Source organism: Leuresthes tenuis, unplaced genomic scaffold (genome assembly GCF_036924035.1).
Source record: "Leuresthes tenuis unplaced genomic scaffold, fLeuTen1.0.hap1 SCAF_18, whole genome shotgun sequence".
In the NCBI taxonomy this organism is placed as follows: Eukaryota; Metazoa; Chordata; class Actinopteri; order Atheriniformes; family Atherinopsidae; genus Leuresthes; species Leuresthes tenuis.
The window spans coordinates 27925871-27948602 of record NW_027325372.1 but is presented as its reverse complement, the minus strand read 5'-3'; the positions used below and the strand labels follow the sequence as shown (position 1 = coordinate 27948602).

The 22732-nt window shown below is 41.5% G+C and overlaps 6 non-coding genes across 6 annotated transcripts; 3 read left to right on the top strand and 3 right to left on the bottom strand.

Moving 5' to 3' along the window:
• The first annotated feature begins 6490 nt into the window (after positions 1-6490).
• On the top strand, positions 6491-6681 carry LOC140275926 (U2 spliceosomal RNA). Its single transcript, XR_011908627.1, has one exon. It is a non-coding gene; the product is annotated as a U2 spliceosomal RNA (small nuclear RNA).
• Positions 6682-7068: 387 nt separating this feature from the next.
• LOC140275816 (U5 spliceosomal RNA) lies at positions 7069-7182 on the top strand. The gene has a single exon (XR_011908530.1). It is a non-coding gene; the product is annotated as a U5 spliceosomal RNA (small nuclear RNA).
• Positions 7183-7457: 275 nt separating this feature from the next.
• LOC140276207 (U2 spliceosomal RNA) lies at positions 7458-7643 on the top strand. Its single transcript, XR_011908876.1, has one exon. It is a non-coding gene; the product is annotated as a U2 spliceosomal RNA (small nuclear RNA).
• Positions 7644-8172: 529 nt separating this feature from the next.
• LOC140276102 (U2 spliceosomal RNA) lies at positions 8173-8360 on the bottom strand. The gene has a single exon (XR_011908787.1). It is a non-coding gene; the product is annotated as a U2 spliceosomal RNA (small nuclear RNA).
• A 275-nt stretch (positions 8361-8635) lies between these two features.
• On the bottom strand, positions 8636-8749 carry LOC140275815 (U5 spliceosomal RNA). The gene has a single exon (XR_011908529.1). It is a non-coding gene; the product is annotated as a U5 spliceosomal RNA (small nuclear RNA).
• Positions 8750-9159: 410 nt separating this feature from the next.
• On the bottom strand, positions 9160-9350 carry LOC140276015 (U2 spliceosomal RNA). The gene has a single exon (XR_011908708.1). It is a non-coding gene; the product is annotated as a U2 spliceosomal RNA (small nuclear RNA).
• Between the last annotated feature and the right edge of the window lie 13382 nt (positions 9351-22732).

Below are 22732 nucleotides of genomic sequence, written 5' to 3'. Positions count from 1 at the left end.
ACACAGTTATATTGCCCGCTCATCACGTCATCTGTTTTTGGGTATAGTTGATTGTTCTTCTAACTTTCCTCCCCAACCATTAGTTGAGGTTACCCAGACACACTCGTAAATACCAGCCTAACCCTGTCCCCCCTAAAGTGCAGCTATCTCATAATAACAATCCCACCATTGTAAAGAGGAATTTAAGAAAACAGGGCAGGGTGGTACCTTGCAGCTCAGTCATTTGCAGGTTATAAACAGTAACACTCAATACAATGCATATAAGAATTATTTTCCATTACATTCCTCCCTTTTGATTATAATAATACCATTATATTAATCAACCCAAAAGAAACAAGGAAAATAATAACTTTATCTGTAAAACATCAGCCTGCATTTGCACACAACGTGAGTTTAAAATGCAGGCATCATAGTGATAAAGGGTCCAAAGATAAACAATCAAAACATGAACAATTAAATATGATTATCTTCATCCCTCTCTAAGTCAGCGTCACTAGAGGAAAAATTTTGAAAGCAAGAAAGTTATTTGAGTCATTTGGTCTTTTTCACACTGTTGTTTAGATGGACTACATAAAAGGATGTCATCCACATACTGCAAAAGAGCAGAGCCTGTGGTTGATTGAAGTTAATCCAGACTAGCTTTGAGGGCAGCATTGTAAATAGTGGGACTTTCACAGTACCCCTGTCATAACCGGGTAAAAGTCCAAGATCTCTGTTCAAACTAAAAAGCAAACCAAAATGGGCTATCAGGGTGCACTGGCGACAAGTCAACCACTGAGAAAAACTGTGCATCTGATGTAATTTGAGACAAAATAGTGTGTGGGTTGGGCACAGTAGGAGCATGTGGCTGAACTTTAGCATTCACCGCTTGGAGGTCCTGTACAAAACACCATTCATCTGGCTGGCCAGCATCTTTAATCTTTTTAACAGGAAACAATGGAGTAAGCACAGGTGAATTTTCAAAAGGAACAATAACGCCTGTTTTCTGAAAAGATTGAAAAACAGGTTTAATCCCTTTAATTGCTTCAGGCTTAAAAGGGTATTGTTTTTTACATGGACAAAAGTCTGATTTAGGGGTGACAATTACTGGTTCACAGCCTTTTATCAACCCCACATCATATGTGCTCTTAGCCCAAAGATCATTGGATACTTCAGCCAACATGGGTATCGAAGACAAATCTGTTTCAGATAAAAAACATGCTTCAAAATGTGATTCTGTGGTAGGAATTAAGTCCACAGTTCTTTGACAATGCATTGTACTCAAAAATGTTTTTTTGTATGCTGACAATCGTTCAGAAAACATCAAATTTGGATCAGCAGGTGAAACAGTCCACTCCATTTCTTTCTGACATGTAGCAACAAACTCTCCCACACCTTGTCACTGCCAGTGTGTACGTTTGGCCAAGGAAATGTGAGGGCGAGTACCACAAACATTAAAAAAATCAAAGTGCTCTGGAGTCAATAAAGTAGGCGCACATATTTTTTTACTTCTTCTCATAGTCATTGTCAGGCCCCAAAGAAATGTGTGATGTGCAGTGCAAATCAGTAGGTTGCATGAAATCAGAAAGGGGTGAAACTAACGCTTTTGCTTCTTCCACTAGTTGTTGTGAAAAAGGAGAGCTGGGAAGTTTCCACTCATAAGCATATGTAAGTGCCGATGAATCAAACTGCACTGCTGTGAAAACTTTGTCAGGCTGTAACATAACCTTAACACCCTCTGGTGTAGAAGTTAAAATAATGCCTAATTTACACATGAGATCACAGCCCATCAGGTTAATGGGACACAACTCTGATAACAAAAATGAGTGTTTGAAGGAGAGCTCATCGGGAGTGACAACACGCAATGGGCATTGTCATTTTCTCCTTCACAACCTGGCCTGATGCAGACATACAGTAAACGTGGTTTCCACTTAACTTTGGAGGACAATCAAACTCCCCTGACGTCACTACTGATGAACATAATTTCCTATATTCTGAGAGAAATATCTTTGCTCTAGGACGGAAATAGCATGCAAAACTTTACTACGTGAATCACAGTCGGCAAGCGTTGCTTCACTACACAGAGCAGGAAAAATGTGTGAGTGTGTTTGTGCTATCACCCATTAGTGGAGGCTCCGCTGCCGCGTGACGTCCAGAACCTGCCTCCCACCCTCAGTCAGCCTTTTGCCCAATTTCATCACTTTTTAGCTGTGGACAGTCCTTCTTCCAGTGTCCAGTCTGGCCACAGTAAAAACAAATATTCGGATCATAGCTCTGGCGTGGCCCATTTCGACCTCCTCTCCCACACGTCCACGTCTTCGACTTCGGCCTCGTCCTCTGTTTACACCAACTGCGTAATACATGGTCATGGATGCCAAATGCAGCTCCTTTTCACACTTGTCCCTTTTGGTTGTCTTACACGTCTCAACTTGGTTCTGAGCATGGCGAGTATATCGGCGAACGTCAGCCAAACGAGGACCCTCACACCATCCCACGTAAATGTTCTTTACTTCAGTGGCGACATCTATATAATATTGTCTGGGTCCCGTTAAAACATGTATTTTTCTTGTTTGCTTTAAAACAAGTATTCCCCATTTTCTATCCCTTCAGTAGCCAACCAGTTTGTATGGAGTACACTGGAGCAACTTGACTGATCAGTAAAACACTGCTTTTGTTGTCACCGCAAGGCTTCCCCCGTCGGTTGTTTCACTGAGACACTACTGAGTAACTACAACTCAACACAGTTTATACACATAACATTCATATACATACTAACAAACAAACAAACAATAATTTATCGCTATTTTCTCATCTCTGTTTGAACGTACACCCAGGTAAATATTCCTGTAGTCTTCTCATACCGACTATGGACCCATTCATTGTTTAACTTCACTGTTTTGCAAATCCTAATTGAATATTACACATTGACATTGAACTTTACTGGATAAGCAGGTCTTCATTGCATTCAGCAGCCTATATGTGAGCATCTATGTGTAAGCTGTTCTTCTTTGCATTTATCAGCAGCAAGCAATTCTTCACTGTAACATGCATATGTAAATAGTAAAACAATTCCAATGTGTTAGCGAAACCTTCTATATCACAGTGGTTTCTAAGATCTATTTTAAGTTCTTTGCCATCAGTGAGATGACATAGTTTACAAAGTGTGTCAAATTATCACTGAAGATCTTTTCAGGAATTTCAAATCTAGAAATGAGTTATTTTACGCGTGATTTTGCTACTGAGAGTGCATCTGCTTGTGCACATGGAAATATTTCAGACCATTTGGTAAAAACCTCTGTTGTCACTGAGCAGAATCGTTTCCCTTAACATTAATTTAGTTCAATGAAATCTACACAATAATGAAATAATGAAATACAAACAAATATGTTGAAAAAGATACACTGGCTTAGGGAATTATCTTCGTTTTGGTCTTAGATTGCCCTGTGGAATGTATTTTGCACATATTTGACCTGCTAGACAAAACTTTATTAATTTATTTATTCTAAAAAAAAAAATTCAATAATTAGTAAAACCATATGCTGTAAAAACCTTGTTCATTATTGCTTCCATCCCTCCTGTTGAGACATGACATGGTCCGTGGCTCAATACTGCAGCATATTTAAACAAATTCTTTGGCAGTATGGTTTTCCTTCCGGTCATTCATACGAGTCTATTGTAGATGGCAATTGAATAACATCTAATAATGCTAAAATATTTGTAGTTTATACATTTAGCTGTGGATGTCAACATACCTGTTTTTCCAATGCTGTGTTAACACATGTACAGTTGAGAAGGCATACTGACTGTCAGTGTAAACGTTAACAACCTTTTTGTTATTTAATTTACAAGCTTCAGTTAAAGCTACCAATTCGACTGCTTGAACAGAGTAATTTTTTGGTAGTGGTTGTTTTAAGAAAACTTCAGTTTCTGTTACTACTGCAAATCCTGTAGCATTTGTGCCATCAGGGTTTTTTGCTTGACCTGTTGAATAAATATAGTTATTTCTGCATTTTCATAACGTATATCAGTTAAGTCTGGCCTGGGTAAAACACTGATGGTTATTTCTGACATGCAATCATGAGGCTTTCCATCTGTGGGGTAGGTAGCAGTGTGGATGGATTAAGTGTAGCACATCTCTCGACAACAAGGTGTGGCTGTGAAAGAAGAACTGTTATGTAGGAGAGATGTCTGGTAAAGATATTTTGTTAAGTAACCATATCACAGCCACTGCATGAGGTACCTTAAGTGTTAATGGGTGAAATAACACCATTATTGTTGATGCCTGCACTGCCAATGGCTTCTGGCCATTGATTCAAAAGTACGATCTCGTCCCTTTTTCCCCCTTTCAGTGGACACTGGCCCCTAATTACCGCAATTCAGCAGGGGGTCTTTCATTAGGAGTACTGGACTCCCCCGTGCACGGTTTCAGCTCCGACCCTGGAAAGCGGAAAAAACGTTGAGATCTGGTTTGAGGACCCAATTGTTGAGAAAGGTCTCTCAATGAGACTCAGAGTTGCTGGAGTCAGTTAATGCAAATGTTTAATCTTGCAGCAAGTTCAAGAATGTGTGTGTGTGTGTGGGTGTATGTGTGCGAACGTGTGTGAGTTTGTGTGTGTGAGAGTTTAAAGAACCTGTTATCCACAGGCAGGTCTTAACTAGTATGGCACAGGTCCAGCCTGTCTCATCTTTTTTGGAAGGTCCAGTGCTCGGCCGTAACCCTTCTGTCTGTTTGGACTCTCACATACATTCGGTTAATCATAGAAAAACGAGAACAAAACTTTTTAGCCCCTTAAATTCATAAAACAGACATGGTGCAGTTATTTCCATTCTAGAAAATAAGAGTAATCACCACCATTCCTATAAATTCTGGATATTCTAACAATCTGAATCTTTTTTAAATGTTCGATGAAGCCCTTTGCTGTTCTGTTTAGAGACTCAGCTGATCATAAACCAAGTTTTGCTCTTGAACCAAGCTTCTAAACTCTTCACCTTTTTCATTTCTCAGTTAGTATTCACTTTAAAACTGATTAAAAGAAAAATTAAATGAATGCCTATCAACAAATGTGGGATCTAAACTCTAGTGCTTTCTCTAAAATAATTTCCTTTCTCAATTCAGAAATGTGTGTGTGTAAGTCACAACACCCGTGACACCAAAACGGCTTTCTTTTCTCTCTTTTCTCTACACTCTGCACTGTGAGCACACACACCAAATCAGAAAGGCTTTTTTCTCTCTTTTCTACATTATGGACTGTGGGGACAGTCCATAATGTGTGCCAGGGCGTTGTCTCACGTATTAGATTATGCTTAAGATACGAATGGGTTTATCAGTCACATCAGAATCCATACATACTGATCCTCCCGTAATAAAATGGTCGGATCTTATCAAACACACTTTGTTTCTTGTGACAAGTCAGCGAAACAGCGTATACACGTCAAGACACTGAATCAAGTTTGCCACAAGAACTCATAAGTTTGGCAGTATTGCTCTGCCGTCAGCAATCATACACCCATTTTATTTTCATGAGACATGTGCAGGCACCTGTTCATCTACTGTTCTATCACTATGAATTAGTTTATCTATTATCAATAAGGATACTTCTACAACTACTATCAAAGTATGTCCGGACTTCTTATGTTGTCAGTTGCTATATATGAATAAGTGGGTTGCTACTGAAAAGCATTAAGCATGTCACACAGCCCAAACATATAACATTTCAGGACACACCACACAGTTAACAACCACAGTGAAGCGTGTCAAAGCCCAAACATGTAACATTCAACAGGACACTTACACAACACATTCAAATCAAACAGTCAGACAACATACAAGAACATATACCCCAGCCGGCATTGCTCCCTGCCTATTTTCCTACAACTCACTATGTGTGCGCACACCTTTATTCACAAACTCTTCAACTTATACTCTTTTACCGAAGCTGCTACAGCTTGATTGGCCAAATACCCTTAGATCCTATTTCGGTGAATTTGACATCTGCCTTGTATGTAAAAGATTAGCGGTTTAGCAGTTTTAATTTAGTTTGAGTGAAGGAATTCATTTTATAGCAAAATCCGAAATCGTGAAGAACTCATGAAAGTAAGCTTATTCTCGGATTCCTGAAACTTTAGATTTGCTCTTTCTTTTACTGCAAAGTACAACGTTGAGCAGCACTAATGAGTTGTTTCTATTTTTGGCAGGCTTTACCTTTGCGGATGAAGCCCTTTCTGTCTGTGCAAAAGAAATCTTGTTACTGTGCAGAGTGACTTCTCTGAGTAGAGTCGCCTTACTTGTTGCGACTTTGCCGATGTTCGAAGCTGGAGTGCAAAGTTGTTGCTTGAATGGTGCTCGCTGGAGCGTGTGGTAGTGTAAAGTTATACCATTTAAAAGGGCTGAAGAGTGCTCAGTGCAGCGGGTGGGCGGAGGTGCAAAGTGACACTATGGCCATAAAAAGAACACCGCTACAAGTGCGCATTGTGCCAGGAAGGGCCCTCGGACGTGAACCAGTGGACAGTTATCGCTTCTCGGCCTTTTGGCTAAGATCAAGTGTAGTAGCTGTTCTTATCAGTTTAATGTCTGATATGTCCTCTATGCGAGGACTACATATTAAATGGATTTTTATCAATAGGAGTTGAAAAAGGAGCTTGCTCCGTTCACTCCAAGCATCAACCCGGTACTGCAGTGCCGCTGGGAACGGTGCGCTCTCCTCTGCTCTTGTGAAAAAGCAAACAGCGGTGCAGGATGGAAGTTTCTTTTAATCTGCTGAGAAAAGAGAGTGAATGCGAAGCAGACTTTAACACGGCTCTGGGAGCGAGCCGAGTGCGGGCTAACCAGGACAATTGCTTGAAAGAAACGCGACACCGAATGAGCAGTCAGAACAAAGCCTCAATACGGTGTTCCCGTGTTGTTTGTGGCTGCCTTGTCTTTTGCACAGAGTAAAAGACAAGGCAGCCATCGAATAGGGCCCGATTGTTCCTACTTGGTCAGCCGAGGAGCAAGGGGGGGAGCAAGCGTCTCAACCAAGCAAAGCTCACCATGGGGAAGGTGGCTATGCCAACTAGCCTGATGCCCTGCTCCCGCAGTGATGGATAATCGTACACTGGTTTCTCTTCATAATGTACAAGTCTTTCGCCTTTTACTAAAGACTTCCGTGGAGAGCAGCACTAATGAATTGTTTCTATTTTTGGCAGGCTTTACCTTTGCGGGTGAAGCCCTTTCTGTCTGTGCAAAAGAAATCTTGTTACTGTGCAGAGTGACTTCTCTGAGTAGAGTCGCCTTACTTGTTGCGACTGTGCCGATGTTGCTTGAATGGTGCTCGCTGGAGCGTGCGGTAGTGTAAAGTTATACCATTTAAAAGGGTTGAAGAGTGCTCAGTGCAGCGGGTGGGCGGAGGTGCAAAGTGACACTATGGCCATAAAACGAACACCGCTACAAGTGCGCATTGTGCCAGGAAGGGCCCTCGGATGTGAACCAGTGGACAGATATCGCTTCTCGGCCTTTTGGCTAAGATCAAGTGTAGTATCTGTACTTATCAGTTTAATATGTGATATGTCTATGCAAGGACTACATATTAAATGGATTTTTATCAATAGGATTTGAAAAAGGAACGGTGCGCTCTCCTCTGCTCTTGTGAAAAAGCAAACAGCGGTGCAGGATGGAAGTTTCTTTTAATCTGCTGAGAAAAGAGAGTGAATGCGAAGCAGACTTTAACACGGCTCTGGGAGCGAGCCGAGTGCGGGCTAACCAGGAGAATTGCTTGAAAGAAACGCGACACCGAATGAGCGGTCAGAACAAAATCTCAATACGGTGTTCCTGTGGTGTTTTTATAAAATGCGGTGTAAAAAAAGGTGTGAATGCCCCATAGAAAACTAAAAGGTGGAGCGGAAGTGTTCGGCTGCAAGAAGGTGTGAATGTCCGACTATATTTGGTGAAAAGCAGGTGAAGCAAGGTCTGAATGCCTTAACCTTTTCTTACCCGCTTTTTACCAACTATGGTCGGACATTCGCAGCATCTTACAGCCGAACACCACCTCTCTAGCTTTTGATGATGTATGGTTGGGCATTCGCACCTTTTCTTACCCATTTTTGAGGAATTATGGGTGGACATTCACACCTTCTTGCAGCTGAACACCTCTTCTCCCACTTATGATCATGTGCGGTTGGATATTCGAAAAATGTTTGCTTTTTCACAAGAGCAGAGGAGAGCGCACCGTTCCCAGCGGCACTGCAGTACCGGGTCGATGCTTTGAGTGAACGGAGCAAGCTCCTTTTTCAACTCCTATTGATAAAAATCCATTTAATATGTAGTCCTTGCATAGACATATCACATATTAAACTGATAAGTACAGATACTACACTTGATCTTAACCAAAAGGCCGAGAAGCGATATCTGTCCACTGGTTCACGTCCGAGGGCCCTTCCTGGCACAATGCGCACTTGTAGCGGTGTTCGTTTTATGGCCATAGTGTCACTTTGCACCTCCGCCCACCCGCTGCACTGAGCACTCTTCAACCCTTTTAAATGGTATAACTTTACACTACCGCACGCTCCAGCGAGCACCATTCAAGCAACATCGGCACAGTCGCAACAAGTAAGGCGACTCTACTCAGAGAAGTCACTCTGCACAGTAACAAGATTTCTTTTGCACAGATAGAAAGGGCTTCACCCGCAAAGGTAAAGCCTGCCAAAAATAGAAACAATTCATTAGTGCTGCTCTCCACGGAAGTCTTTAGTAAAAGGCGAAAGACTTGTACATTATGAAGAGAAACCAGTGTACGATTATCCATCACTGCGGGAGCAGGGCATCAGGCTAGTTGGCATAGCCACCTTCCCCATGGTGAGCTTTGCTTGGTTGAGACGCTTGCTCCCCCCCTTGCTCCTCGGCTGACCAAGTAGGAACAATCGGGCCCTATTCGATGGCTGCCTTGTCTTTTACTCTGTGCAAAAGACAAGGCAGCCACAAACAACACGGGAACACCGTATTGAGGCTTTGTTCTGACTGCTCATTCGGTGTCGCGTTTCTTTCAAGCAATTGTCCCGGTTAGCCCGCACTCGGCTCGCTCCCAGAGCCGTATTAAAGTCTGCTTCGCATTCACTCTCTTTTCTCAGCAGATTAAAAGAAAGTTTCATCTTAGGCTCCCTGAAACTTCCATCCTGCACCGCTGTTTGCTTTTTCAGAAGAGCAGAGGAGAGCGCACCGTTCCCAGCGGCACTGCAGTACCGGGTCGATGCTTGGAGTGAACGGAGCAAGCTCCTTTTTCAACTCCTATTGATAAAAATCCATTTAATATGTAGTCCTCGCATAGAGGACATATCAGACATTAAACTGATAAGAACAGATACTACACTTGATCTTAGCCAAAAGGCCGAGAAGCGATAACTGTCCACTGGTTCACGTCCGAGGGCCCTTCCTGGCACAATGCGCACTTGTAGCGGTGTTCTTTTTATGGCCATAGTGTCACTTTGCACCTCCGCCCACCCGCTGCACTGAGCACTCTTCAGCCCTTTTAAATGGTATAACTTTACACTACCACACGCTCCAGCGAGTACCATTCAAGCAACAACTTTGCACTCCAGCTTCGAACATCGGCAAAGTCACAACAAGTAAGGCGACTCTACTCAGAGAAGTCACTCTGCACAGTAACAAGATTTCTTTTGCACAGACAGAAAGGGCTTCACCCGCAAAGGTAAAGCCTGCCAAAAATAGAAACAACTCATTAGTGCTGCTCAACGTTGTACTTTGCAGTAAAAGAAAGAGCAAATCTAAAGTTTCAGGAATCCGAGAATAAGCTTACTTTCATGAGTTCTTCACGATTTCGGATTTTGCTATAAAATGAATTCCTTCACTCAAACTAAATTAAAACTGCTAAACCGCTAATCTTTTACATACAAGGCAGATGTCAAATTCACCGAAATAGGATCTAAGGGTATTTGGCCAATCGAGCTGTAGCAGCTTCGGTAAAAGAGTATAAGTTGAAGAGTTTGTGAATAAAGGTGTGCGCACACATAGTGAGTTGTAGGAAAATAGGCAGGGAGCAATGCCGGCTGGGGTATATGTTCTTGTATGTTGTCTGACTGTTTGATTTGAATGTGTTGTGTAAGTGTCCTGTTGAATGTTACATGTTTGGGCTTTGACACGCTTCACTGTGGTTGTTAACTGTGTGGTGTGTCCTGAAATGTTATATGTTTGGGCTGTGTGACATGCTTAATGCTTTTCAGTAGCAACCCACTTATTCATATATAGCAACTGACAACATAAGAAGTCCGGACATACTTTGATAGTAGTTGTAGAAGTATCCTTATTGATAATAGATAAACTAATTCATAGTGATAGAACAGTAGATGAACAGGTGCCTGCACATGTCTCATGAAAATAAAATGGGTGTATGATTGCTGACGGCAGAGCAATACTGCCAAACTTATGAGTTCTTGTGGCAAACTTGATTCAGTGTCTTGACGTGTATACGCTGTTTCGCTGACTTGTCACAAGAAACGAAGTGTGTTTGATAAGATCCAACCATTTTATTACGGGAGGATCAGTATGTATGGATTCTGATGTGACTGATAAACCCATTCGTATCTTAAGCATAATCTAATACGTGAGACAACGCCCTGGCACACATTATGGACTGTCCCCACAGTCCATAATGTAGAAAAGAGAGAAAAAAGCCTTTCTGATTTGGTGTGTGTGCTCACAGTGCAGAGTGTAGAGAAAAGAGAGAAAAGAAAGCCGTTTTGGTGTCACGGGTGTTGTGACTTACACACACACATTTCTGAATTGAGAAAGGAAATTATTTTAGAGAAAGCACTAGAGTTTAGATCCCACATTTGTTGATAGGCATTCATTTAATTTTTCTTTTAATCAGTTTTAAAGTGAATACTAACTGAGAAATGAAAAAGGTGAAGAGTTTAGAAGCTTGGTTCAAGAGCAAAACTTGGTTTATGATCAGCTGAGTCTCTAAACAGAACAGCAAAGGGCTTCATCGAACATTTAAAAAAGATTCAGATTGTTAGAATATCCAGAATTTATAGGAATGGTGGTGATTACTCTTATTTTCTAGAATGGAAATAACTGCACCATGTCTGTTTTATGAATTTAAGGGGCTAAAAAGTTTTGTTCTCGTTTTTCTATGATTAACCGAATGTATGTGAGAGTCCAAACAGACAGAAGGGTTACGGCCGAGCACTGGACCTTCCAAAAAAGATGAGACAGGCTGGACCTGTGCCATACTAGTTAAGACCTGCCTGTGGATAACAGGTTCTTTAAACTCTCACACACACAAACTCACACACGTTCGCACACATACACCCACACACACACACACATTCTTGAACTTGCTGCAAGATTAAACAATTGCATTAACTGACTCCAGCAACTCTGAGTCTCATTGAGAGACTTTTCTCAACAATTGGGTCCTCAAACCAGATCTCAACGTTTTTTCCGCTTTCCAGGGTCGGAGCTGAAACCGTGCACGGGGGAGTCCAGTACTTCTAATGAAAGACCCCCTGCTGAATTGCGGTAATTAGGGGCCAGTGTCCACTGAAAGGGGGAAAAAGGGACGAGATCGTACTTTTGAATCAATGGCCAGAAGCCATTGGCAGTGCAGGCATCAACAATAATGGTGTTATTTCACCCATTAACACTTAAGGTACCTCATGCAGTGGCTGTGATATGGTTACTTAACAAAATATCTTTACCAGACATCTCTCCTACATAACAGTTCTTCTTTCACAGCCACACCTTGTTGTCGAGAGATGTGCTACACTTAATCCATCCACACTGCTACCTACCCCACAGATGGAAAGCCTCATGATTGCATGTCAGAAATAACCATCAGTGTTTTACCCAGGCCAGACTTAACTGATATACGTTATGAAAATGCAGAAATAACTATATTTATTCAACAGGTCAAGCAAAAAACCCTGATGGCACAAATGCTACAGGATTTGCAGTAGTAACAGAAACTGAAGTTTTCTTAAAACAACCACTACCAAAAAATTACTCTGTTCAAGCAGTCGAATTGGTAGCTTTAACTGAAGCTTGTAAATTAAATAACAAAAAGGTTGTTAACGTTTACACTGACAGTCAGTATGCCTTCTCAACTGTACATGTGTTAACACAGCATTGGAAAAACAGGTATGTTGACATCCACAGCTAAATGTATAAACTACAAATATTTTAGCATTATTAGATGTTATTCAATTGCCATCTACAATAGACTCGTATGAATGACCGGAAGGAAAACCATACTGCCAAAGAATTTGTTTAAATATGCTGCAGTATTGAGCCACGGACCATGTCATGTCTCAACAGGAGGGATGGAAGCAATAATGAACAAGGTTTTTACAGCATATGGTTTTACTAATTATTGAATTTTTTTTTTTAGAATAAATAAATTAATAAAGTTTTGTCTAGCAGGTCAAATATGTGCAAAATACATTCCACAGGGCAATCTAAGACCAAAACGAAGATAATTCCCTAAGCCAGTGTATCTTTTTCAACATATTTGTTTGGATTTCATTATTTCATTATTGTGTAGATTTCATTGAACTAAATTAATGTTAAGGGAAACGATTCTGCTCAGTGACAACAGAGGTTTTTACCAAATGGTCTGAAATATTTCCATGTGCACAAGCAGATGCACTCTCAGTAGCAAAATCACGCGTAAAATAACTCATTTCTAGATTTGAAATTCCTGAAAAGATCTTCAGTGATAATTTGACACACTTTGTAAACAATGTCATCTCACTGATGGCAAAGAACTTAAAATAGACCTTAGAAACCACTGTGATATAGAAGGTTTCGCTAACACATTGGAATTGTTTTACTATTTACATATGCATGTGCAGTGAAGAATTGCTTGCTGCTGATAAATGCAAAGAAGAACAGCTTACACATAGATGCTCACATATAGGCTGCTGAATGCAATGAAGACCTGCTTATCCAGTAAAGTTCAATGTCAATGTGTAATATTCAATTAGGATTTGCAAAACAGTGAAGTTAAACAATGAATGGGTCCATAGTCGGTATGAGAAGACTACAGGAATATTTACCTGGGTGTACGTTCAAACAGAGATGAGAAAATTGCGATAAATTATTGTTTGTTTGTTTGTTAGTATGTATATGAATGTTATGTGTATAAACTGTGTTGAGTTGTAGTTACTCAGTAGTGTCTCAGTGAAACAACCGACGGGGGAAGCCTTGCGGTGACAACAAAAGCAGTGTTTTACTGATCAGTCAAGTTGCTCCAGTGTACTCCATACAAACTGGTTGGCTACTGAAGGGATAGAAAATGGGGAATACTTGTTTTAAAGCAAACAAGGAATTAGATGGGAAAAATACATGTTTTAACGGGACCCAGACAATATTATATAGATGTCGCCACTGAAGTAAAGAACATTTACGTGGGATGGTGTGAGGGTCCTCGTTTGGCTGACGTTCGCCGATATGCTCGCCATGCTCAGAACCAAGATGAGACGCGTAAGACAACCAAAAGGGACAAGTGTGAAAAGGAGCTGCATTTGGCAACCATGACCATGTATTACGCAGTTGGTGTAAACAGAGGACGAGGCCGAAGTCGAAGACGTGGACGTGTGGGAGAGGAGGTCGAAATGGGCCACGCCAGAGCTATGATCCGAATATTTGTTTTTACTGTGGCCAGACTGGACACTGGAAGAAGGACTGTCCACAGCTAAAAAGTGATGAAATTGGGCAAAAGGCTGACTGAGGGTGGGAGGCAGGTTCTGGACGTCACGCGGCAGCGGAGCCTCCACTAATGGGTGATAGCACAAACACACTCACACATTTTTCCTGCTCTGTGTAGTGAAGCAACGCTTGCCGACTGTGATTCACGTAGTAAAGTTTTGCATGCTATTTCCGTCCTAGAGCAAAGATATTTCTCTCAGAATATAGGAACTTATGTTCATCAGTAGTGACGTCAGGGGAGTTTGATTGTCCTCCAAAGTTAAGTGGAAACCACGTTTACTGTATGTCTGCATCAGGCCAGGTTGTGAAGGAGAAAATGACAATGCCCATTGCGTGTTGTCACTCCCGATGAGCTCTCCTTCAAACACTCATTTTTGTTATCAGAGTTGTGTCCCATTAACCTGATGGGCTGTGATCTCATGTGTAAATTAGGCATTATTTTAACTTCTACACCAGAGGGTGTTAAGGTTATGTTACAGCCTGACAAAGTTTTCACAGCAGTGCAGTTTGATTCATCGGCACTTACATATGCTTATGAGTGGAAACTTCCCAGCTCTCCTTTTTCACAACAACTAGTGGAAGAAGCAAAAGCGTTAGTTTCACCCCTTTCTGATTTAATGCAACCTACTGATTTGCACTGCACATCACACATTTCTTTGGGGCCTGACAATGACTATGAGAAGAAGTGAAAAAATATGTGCGCCTACTTTATTGGCTGTGTCGCTCACTCCAGAGCACTTCGATTTTTTTAATGTTTGTGGTACTCGCCCTCACATTTCCTTGGCCAAAGGTACACACTGGCAGTGACAAGGTGTGGGAGAGTTTGTTGCTACATGTCAGAAAGAAATGGAGTGGACTGTTTCACCTGCTGATCCAAATTTGATGTTTTCTGAACGATTGTCAGCATACAAAAAAACATTTTTGAGTACAATGCATTGTCAAAGAACTGTGGACTTAATTCCTACCACAGAATCACATTTTGAAGCATGTTTTTTATCTGAAACAGATTTGTCTTCGATACCCATGTTGGCTGAAGTGCCCAATGATCTTTGGGCTAAGAGCAAATATGATGTGGGGTTGATAAAAGGCTGTGAACCAGTAATTGTCACCCCTAAATCAGACTTTTGTCCATGTAAAAAACAATACCCTTTTAAGCCTGAAGCAATTAAAGGGATTAAACCTGTTTTTCAATCTTTTCAGAAAACAGGCGTTATTGTTCCTTTTGAAAATTCACCTGTGCTTACTCCATTGTTTCCTGTTAAAAAGATTAAAGATGCTGGCCAGCCAGATGAATGGCGTTTTGTACAGGACCTCCAAGCGGTGAATGCTGCAGTTCAGCCACATGCTCCTACTGTGCCCAACCCACACACTATTTTGTCTCAAATTACATCAGATGCACAGTTTTTCTCAGTGGTTGACTTGTCGCCAGTGCACCCTGATAGCCCATTTTGGTTTGCTTTTTAGTTTGAAGGGAGATCTTGGACTTTTACCCGGTTATGCCAGGGGTACTGTGAAAGTCCCACTATTTACAATGCTGCCCTCAAAGCTAGTCTGGATTAACTTCAATCAACCACAGGCTCTGCTCTTTTGCAGTATGTGGATGACATCCTTTTATGTGGTCCATCTAAACAACAGTGTGAAAAAGACAGTGAATCTGTTGAAACATCTTCCTTCTTATGGCCATAAAGCCAGCCTTTCTAAGTTACAATTTGTACAGGACGAAGTCACCTTTTTGGGTCATGTGATTTCTAAGGATGGGCGCTCACTTTCTCCTAAACGTGTTGCTGCAGTTCAGATCATTCCTAAACCGGTTACTAAAAAACAGCTTATGTCATTCTTAGGTATAACATCTTACTGCAGGAACTTTATTCCTAACTACTCTTTTCTCTGCTCTTATCCATGGTAAAGGCAGCTGCAGTTATGACATGCAGCTCTAGTCAGCTGATCGTGTTCCATGTACTCCTGAGGCTGAATCAGCCTTTAGTCAGCTTAAGCTGGCTCTTCAAACAGCACCAACACTTGGCATTCCAGATCCTCATAAACCTTTCATACAGGCAGTTGATGAGAAGCATGGTTGTATGACATCTGTTCTTATGCAGGAACATGGGGCAGGCAAAGGCCAGTGGCTCATTTCTCAGCAAAACTGGACTCTGTGGCTGCAGGCCTGCCTGGTTGTCTTCGTGCTGTTGCAGCTGCAGAGAAAGCTGTCCTGGCCTCCCAAGATATTGTGGGCTACGCTAATTTGACTGTTTTGGTTCCTCATGCTGTTGCCATTATTCTTCTCGAGCAGAAAACTTCACATCTTTCAACTGCTTGTTGGATCAGATACACCTCTGTGCTCCTTGATATGCCAAATGTCACTGTTAAACGTTGTACTGTTCTGAATCCTGCTACTTTGCTTCCGACTCCTGAGGATGGGGAGCCTCATGACGCTCATGAAGCTGTTTTGGAACAAGTTTGTACACCCCGACCTGATCTTTTAGAGACTCCTCTTCCAAACTCTGACATGATTCTTTTTGTAGATGGATCAGCTTTGCGTGATCCAGCCACAGGTACTAACTGTGTTTGGTTTGCAGTATGTTCTTCACATGACACTTTGTTGTCTGGTTCTCTTCCTAAACATTTCTCTGCTCAAACTACTGAGCTTATTGCACTTACTGAAGCTTGTAAGTTGGCAGCTGGTAAGTCTGTCACTATTTACACAGATTCCAGATATGCTTTTGGTGTTGTTCATGACTTTGGTGCGCTGTGGAAACACAGGCATTTCCTTAAATCAGATGGTAAAACTATTCTGAACTCCAAGCAGGTTTCTGATCTTCTTGATGCGATCCTTTTGCCTACAGCAATCTCGGTCTGTAAGTGTGCGGCTCACACTAACTCAGACGATCCTGTTGCTTGTGGCAATGCCAGAGCTGATGCTGCAGCTAAGCAAGCAGCTAATTTTTTTCCTGTTTTCGCTTCCCTCTCTTTGCAGGCAGAAGACTCCCTCACAGATCTCCATGCTTTGCAAACTTTTGCCTCTGCAGATGAAATTTGGTCCTCTGGACGCATTTGGTCCTCTGTGGGTGCAACTCATACGGATGGTGTTTGGATGGGACCTGATGGTAAACCCTGTCTACCTAAACATTTTTTTCCTCATTTTTCAAAATTGACACATGGGTTGGACCATGTGTCAAAAGGGGGGATGCTGAATGCACTCACTGCTCAGTGGTTCACAAAAGGGTTCAGTTCATATGCGCAAAAATACTGTCAGTCATGTATGGTTTGTGCCACACATAATGTAGGAAAGGCATTACACACATCGCAAGTTGCACACCCTCCACCAGAGAAACCTTTTGAACATTTGATGATGGATTTTGTTGAACTCACACCAGCTGAAGGAAAGAAATATGCACTAGTAATAGTGGACGTGTTTAGTAAATGTGTTGAAGTTTTCCCTGCAAAACATGCAAACAGTAATGCAGTGACTAAAGCACTGCTAAACAGAAATCATTCCTAGATGGGGCATTCCAGAGAAGATCAGCAGTGATAATGGCACACATTTTGTAAACACTGCATTGACTGAGGTTGGTAAATTCCTGGGAATAAGCTTGCGCACACATTGTGCTTATCATCCACAGAGTGGAGGTGCTGTGGAAAGAGAAAATGGTACATTAAAGTCCAAGTTAGCCAAATGTTGTGAAGAAACAGGTCTGCCATGGACAAAAGCATTACCTATTGTGCTTACCTACATGAGAATGAGAATCAGAGCTCAAGTGAATCTCAGCCCATTTGAAACTTTATTTGGCAGACCTCCTAACCTGGGATTGGGACCTGTAACCAGACCCCTCCCTTCCACAACTGTTTGTGATGATGCTATGTTGTCTTACTGTCGAAACCTTTCCACTGTTCTATCTCAAGTTTCACAGACAGTAAAAGCAGCCCTTCCAGCCACAGAAAACACACCACTCCAACCAGATGACAGGTGGTGAAGGAACTTCGCAGGAAACATTGGAAGTCCAAACGTTGGCAAGGCCCGTTCCAGGTGCTACTGGTCACTCACACAGCTGTTAAAGTTGCAGAGAGAGCAACCTGGATTCATGCCAGTCACTGTAAGAAGGTACCAGAACCAGTAGATGACTTCCACCCTGACATACATCAGCCTAACCAACACGCCCGGAAGGACAAAGATAAGAGTCAGCAGTAAAAGCTGTACTCCACCGGTGTGTTAAGTGCTAGTAACCTCTGACACCGAAGATTGAAACATCCTTACTGAGACCAGCGATGAAGATGATCATACACATGCTGTGAACCATGGAAGAAACTGTTTGTTGTTTGTATTTTCTTATTTGTAACCAGCATGTGCACATTGTATCTTGATTTCACAGGAAGCAATAATACAGGGCTGCTGTATTTCCCCACGACCCGAGAGACCACCAGACGCCCGAAGCCACACAGCCCCCCCCAGCACACACCCAACCGCCCAGAGCGACGGGACAGCAACCTACCACCACCACTATGTGATCAAGCTAATCAGAAGGGACCAGAGAGAATTAAATTCAGCCAATTGATGTTTTGAGGAAGCAGACATTGTTTCCATGCTAATATAATCTAAAAGAAAATTTCTAAACTGGTTAATACACAGATTGTTCTTCGCTTTCCAGTTCATGAGAATAGTTTTCTTTGCTATACATAACACTGTGAGGATCATGTGTGCTAAGCTAAATTCCACATTGATGTTGTCTAAGTCACCCAGTATGCACAGTGTGGGGCATGCAGGAATGCTACACTTTAGTCATGTTGATAGGTCCGCACAGACTTCAAGCCAGAACCTCTGGACAGGCGCACAAAACCACAAAGCGTGTGCATAATCATCAGGTGTGTTATCTGTGCAATGTGAGCAGATGTTTGAGTGTGTTAGACCTATCCTGAACATCCTTTGTCCTGTATAGTGTGTTCTATGAAGAATTTTGTATTGTATGAGCTGTAAATTAGGATTTCGAGTCATTCTGAAGGTGTTCAAACATATATGTGGCCAGAAGCTATGACTAGAACTGATGGATAAATACGCCTCCCATTTTGAGGACGGTAGAGACATTGTGTCATCTATCTTAGACAATCATTTATATATTTTTGATAGTAGTTTTGGGGTGCAGATGCTTAGAAATTCTACTACCCTAATCAGGAGTTGTAAGTCTGGTTGGTGGAGGATATATTTCTTTGTTATTATAGACTTAAGTTGTTGATATTCTAGGAATTTATTGCTGCCTATCTCATGTTGTGATATGAGCTCATCAAATTAAATAAAATGTCCATTTTGGATTATATGTTCCAGATGTTTGATTCCTTTGATCTTCCAGAGAGTAAAGTTTAGCATTTTTTTGTTTTGCAGGATGTCAGGATTGTTCCAGATGGGTGTAAGCTTACACGGGACAAGTGAAGACTTTGTTATTTTATGAAATTCCCACCAGGCTGTCAGAGAGGTGCTGATGTTAATGCTCTTGAAACATTTGTGATTTTTTACGTTTTGACTAATAAGTGGCAGGTCAGAGATTTCCAGATTATCACACAATGCTTGTTCTATATTTATCCATGGTTCATCTATTGGGCTAGGTTTAAACCATTTTGATATATACTGTAACCTATTGGCTAAGGAATAGTGCTGAAAATTAGGTAAATCTAATCCACCACTGTCCTTGGTCTTCTGTAGGGTTTTTAAACTAATACGTGGTGGTTTGTTTTTCCACAGAAATTTGGAGATGCATGAACCTAGTGACTTAAACCAAGTAGCAGATGGTTTTATGGGGATCATTGAGAACAAATAGTTAACTTTTGGTAGTATCATCATTTTAATGGTTGTAACTCTCCCCATAAGTGATATAGGTAAGGACTTCAAACGAGAGAGATCGTCCTCTACTGTCTTTAATAATTGCACATAATTTAGCTTTGTTAGCTCTGAGAGCCTGGAGGAAATGTTTATGCCTAAATATCTAATATTTCCTGACTGTAAAGTGATCGCAGGTATATTCTGGTCCCTATAGTTAATGGGCAGAACTGTGGTCTTAGACCAATTGATAGAGTAGTCAGAAAGTGCTGAGAATTTATTTATGAGTGTGATCGTGTGAGTGAGAGACGTCTGTGAGTTCTGAAGGAAAAGTAATACATCATCAGCATAAAGACTTATTTTATGCTCAATATTTTGGGGTTGGATGCCTTTAATATTTCTATCTTGTCTGATAGCAGCTGCTAAAGGTTCGATGAAAATAGCAAAAAGTGAGGGCGAAAGTGGGCAACCCTGTCTTGTACCTCTCTGCAGACTGAAGCTTGGAGAAGTTTGATCATTTGTCCTGACACTTGCACTTGGGGAGTCAGTTATTTTCTTTTGAGGAGATAAGAGGCTTTAATAATAATATCTTGCAAGAGAGAACAACACAGTACAGAATACAGAGTTGCTCTGACCACTGAAGCAAAAACACAGTTATATTGCCCACTCATCACGTCATCTGTTTTTGGGTATAGTTGATTGTTCTTCTAACTTTCCTCCCCAACCATTAGTTGAGGTTACCCAGACACACTCGTAAATACCAGCCTAACCCTGTCCCCCCTAAAGTGCAGCTATCTCATAATAACAAGCCCACCATTGTAAAGAGGAATTTAAGAAAACAGGGCAGGGTGGTACCTTGCAGCTCAGTCATTTGCAGGTTATACACAGTAACACTCAATACAATGCATATAAGAATTATTTTCCATTACATTCCTCCCTTTTGATTATAATAATACCATTATATTAATCAACCCAAAAGAAACAAGGAAAATAATAACTTTATCTGTAAAACATCAGCCTGCATTTGCACACAACGTGAGTTTAAAATGCAGGCATCATAGTGATAAAGGGTCCAATGATAAACAATCAAAACATGAACAATTAAATATGATTATCTTCATGCCTCTCTAAGTCAGCGTCACTAGAGGAAAAATTTTGAAAGCAAAAAAGTTCTTTGAGTCATTTGAATCATTTGGTGAGATACATACAATGAGGCCTTTCACACAGGGAAAAATACAGCAGCCCTGTATTATTGCTTCCTGTGAAATCAAGATACAATGTGCACATGCTGGTTACAAATAAGAAAATACAAACAACAAACAGTTTCTTCCATGGTTCACAGCATGTGTATGATCATCTTCATCGCAGGTCTCAGTAAGGATGTTTCAATCTTCGGTGTCAGAGGTTACTAGCACTTAACACACCGGTGGAGTACAGCTTTTACTGCTGACTCTTATCTTTGTCCTTCCGGGCGTGTTGGTTAGGCTGATGTATGTCAGGGTGGAAGTCATCTACTGGTTCTGGTACCTTCTTACAGTGACTGGCATGAATCCACGTTGCTCTCTCTGCAACTTTAACAGCTGTGTGAGTGACCAGTAGCACCTGGAACGGGCCTTGCCAACGTTTGGACTTCCAATGTTTCCTGCGAAGTTCCTTCACCACCTGTCATCTGGTTGGAGTGGTGTGTTTTCTGTGGCTGGAAGGGCTGCTTTTACTGTCTGTGAAACTTGAGATAGAACAGTGGAAAGGTTTCGACACTAAGACAACATTAGGGGTAAGCACAATAGGTAATGCTTTTGTCCTGTTTCTTCACAACATTTGGCTAACTTGGACTTTAATGTACCATTTTCTCTTTCCACAGCACCTCCACTCTGTGGATGATAAGCACAATGTGTGCGCAAGGTTATTCCCAGGATTTTACCAACCTCAGTCAATGCAGTGTTTACAAAATGTGTGCCATTATCACTGCTGATCTTCTCTGGAATGCCCCATCTAGGAATGATTTCTGTTTAGCAGTGCTTTAGTCACTGCATTACTGTTTGCATGTTTTGCAGGGAAAACTTCAACCCATTTACTAAACACGTCCACTATTACTAGTGCATATTTCTTTCCTTCAGCTGGTGTGAGTTCAACAAAATCCATCATCAAATGTTCAAAAGGTTTCTCTGGTGGAGGGTGTGCAACTTGCGATGTGTGTAATGCCTTTCCTACATTATGTGTGGCACAAACCATACATGACTGACAGTATTTTTGCGCATATGAAATGAACCCTTTTGTGAACCACTGAGCAGTGAGTGCATTCAGCATCCCCCCTTTTGACACATGGTTCAACCCATGTGTCAATTTTGAAAAATGAGGAAAAAAATGTTTAGGTAGACAGGGTTTACCATCAGGTCCCATCCAAACACCATCCGTATGAGTTGCACCCACAGAGGACCAAATGCGTCCAGAGGACCAAATTTCATCTGCAGAGGCAAAAGTTTGCAAAGCATGGAGATCTGTGAGGGAGTCTTCTGCCTGCAAAGAGAGGGAAGCGAAAACAGGAAAAAAATTAGCTGCTTGCTTAGCTGCAGCATCAGCTCTGGCATTGCCACAAGCAACAGGATCGTCTGAGTTAGTGTGAGCCGCACACTTACAGACCGAGATTGCTGTAGGCAAAAGGATCGCATCAAGAAGATCAGAAACCTGCTTGGAGTTCAGAATAGTTTTACCATCTGATTTAAGGAAATGCCTGTGTTTCCACAGCGCACCAAAGTCATGAACAACACCAAAAGCATATCTGGAATCTGTGTAAATAGTGACAGACTTACCAGCTGCCAACTTACAAGCTTCAGTAAGTGCAATAAGCTCAGTAGTTTGAGCAGAGAAATGTTTAGGAAGAGAACCAGACAACAAAGTGTCATGTGAAGAAAATACTGCAAACCAAACACAGTTAGTACCTGTGGCTGGATCACGCAAAGCTGATCCATCTACAAAAAGAATCATGTCAGAGTTTGGAAGAGGAGTCTCTAAAAGATCAGGTCGGGGTGTACAAACTTGTTCCAAAACAGCTTCACAGTCATGAGGCTCCCCATCCTCAGGAGTCAGAAGCAAAGTAGCAGGATTCAGAACAGTACAACGTTTAACAGTGACATTTGGCATATCAAGGAGCACAGAGGTGTATCTGAGCCAACAAGATGTTGAAAGATGGGAAGTTTTCTGCTCGAGAAGAATAATGGCAACAGCATGAGGAACCAAAACAGTCAAATTAG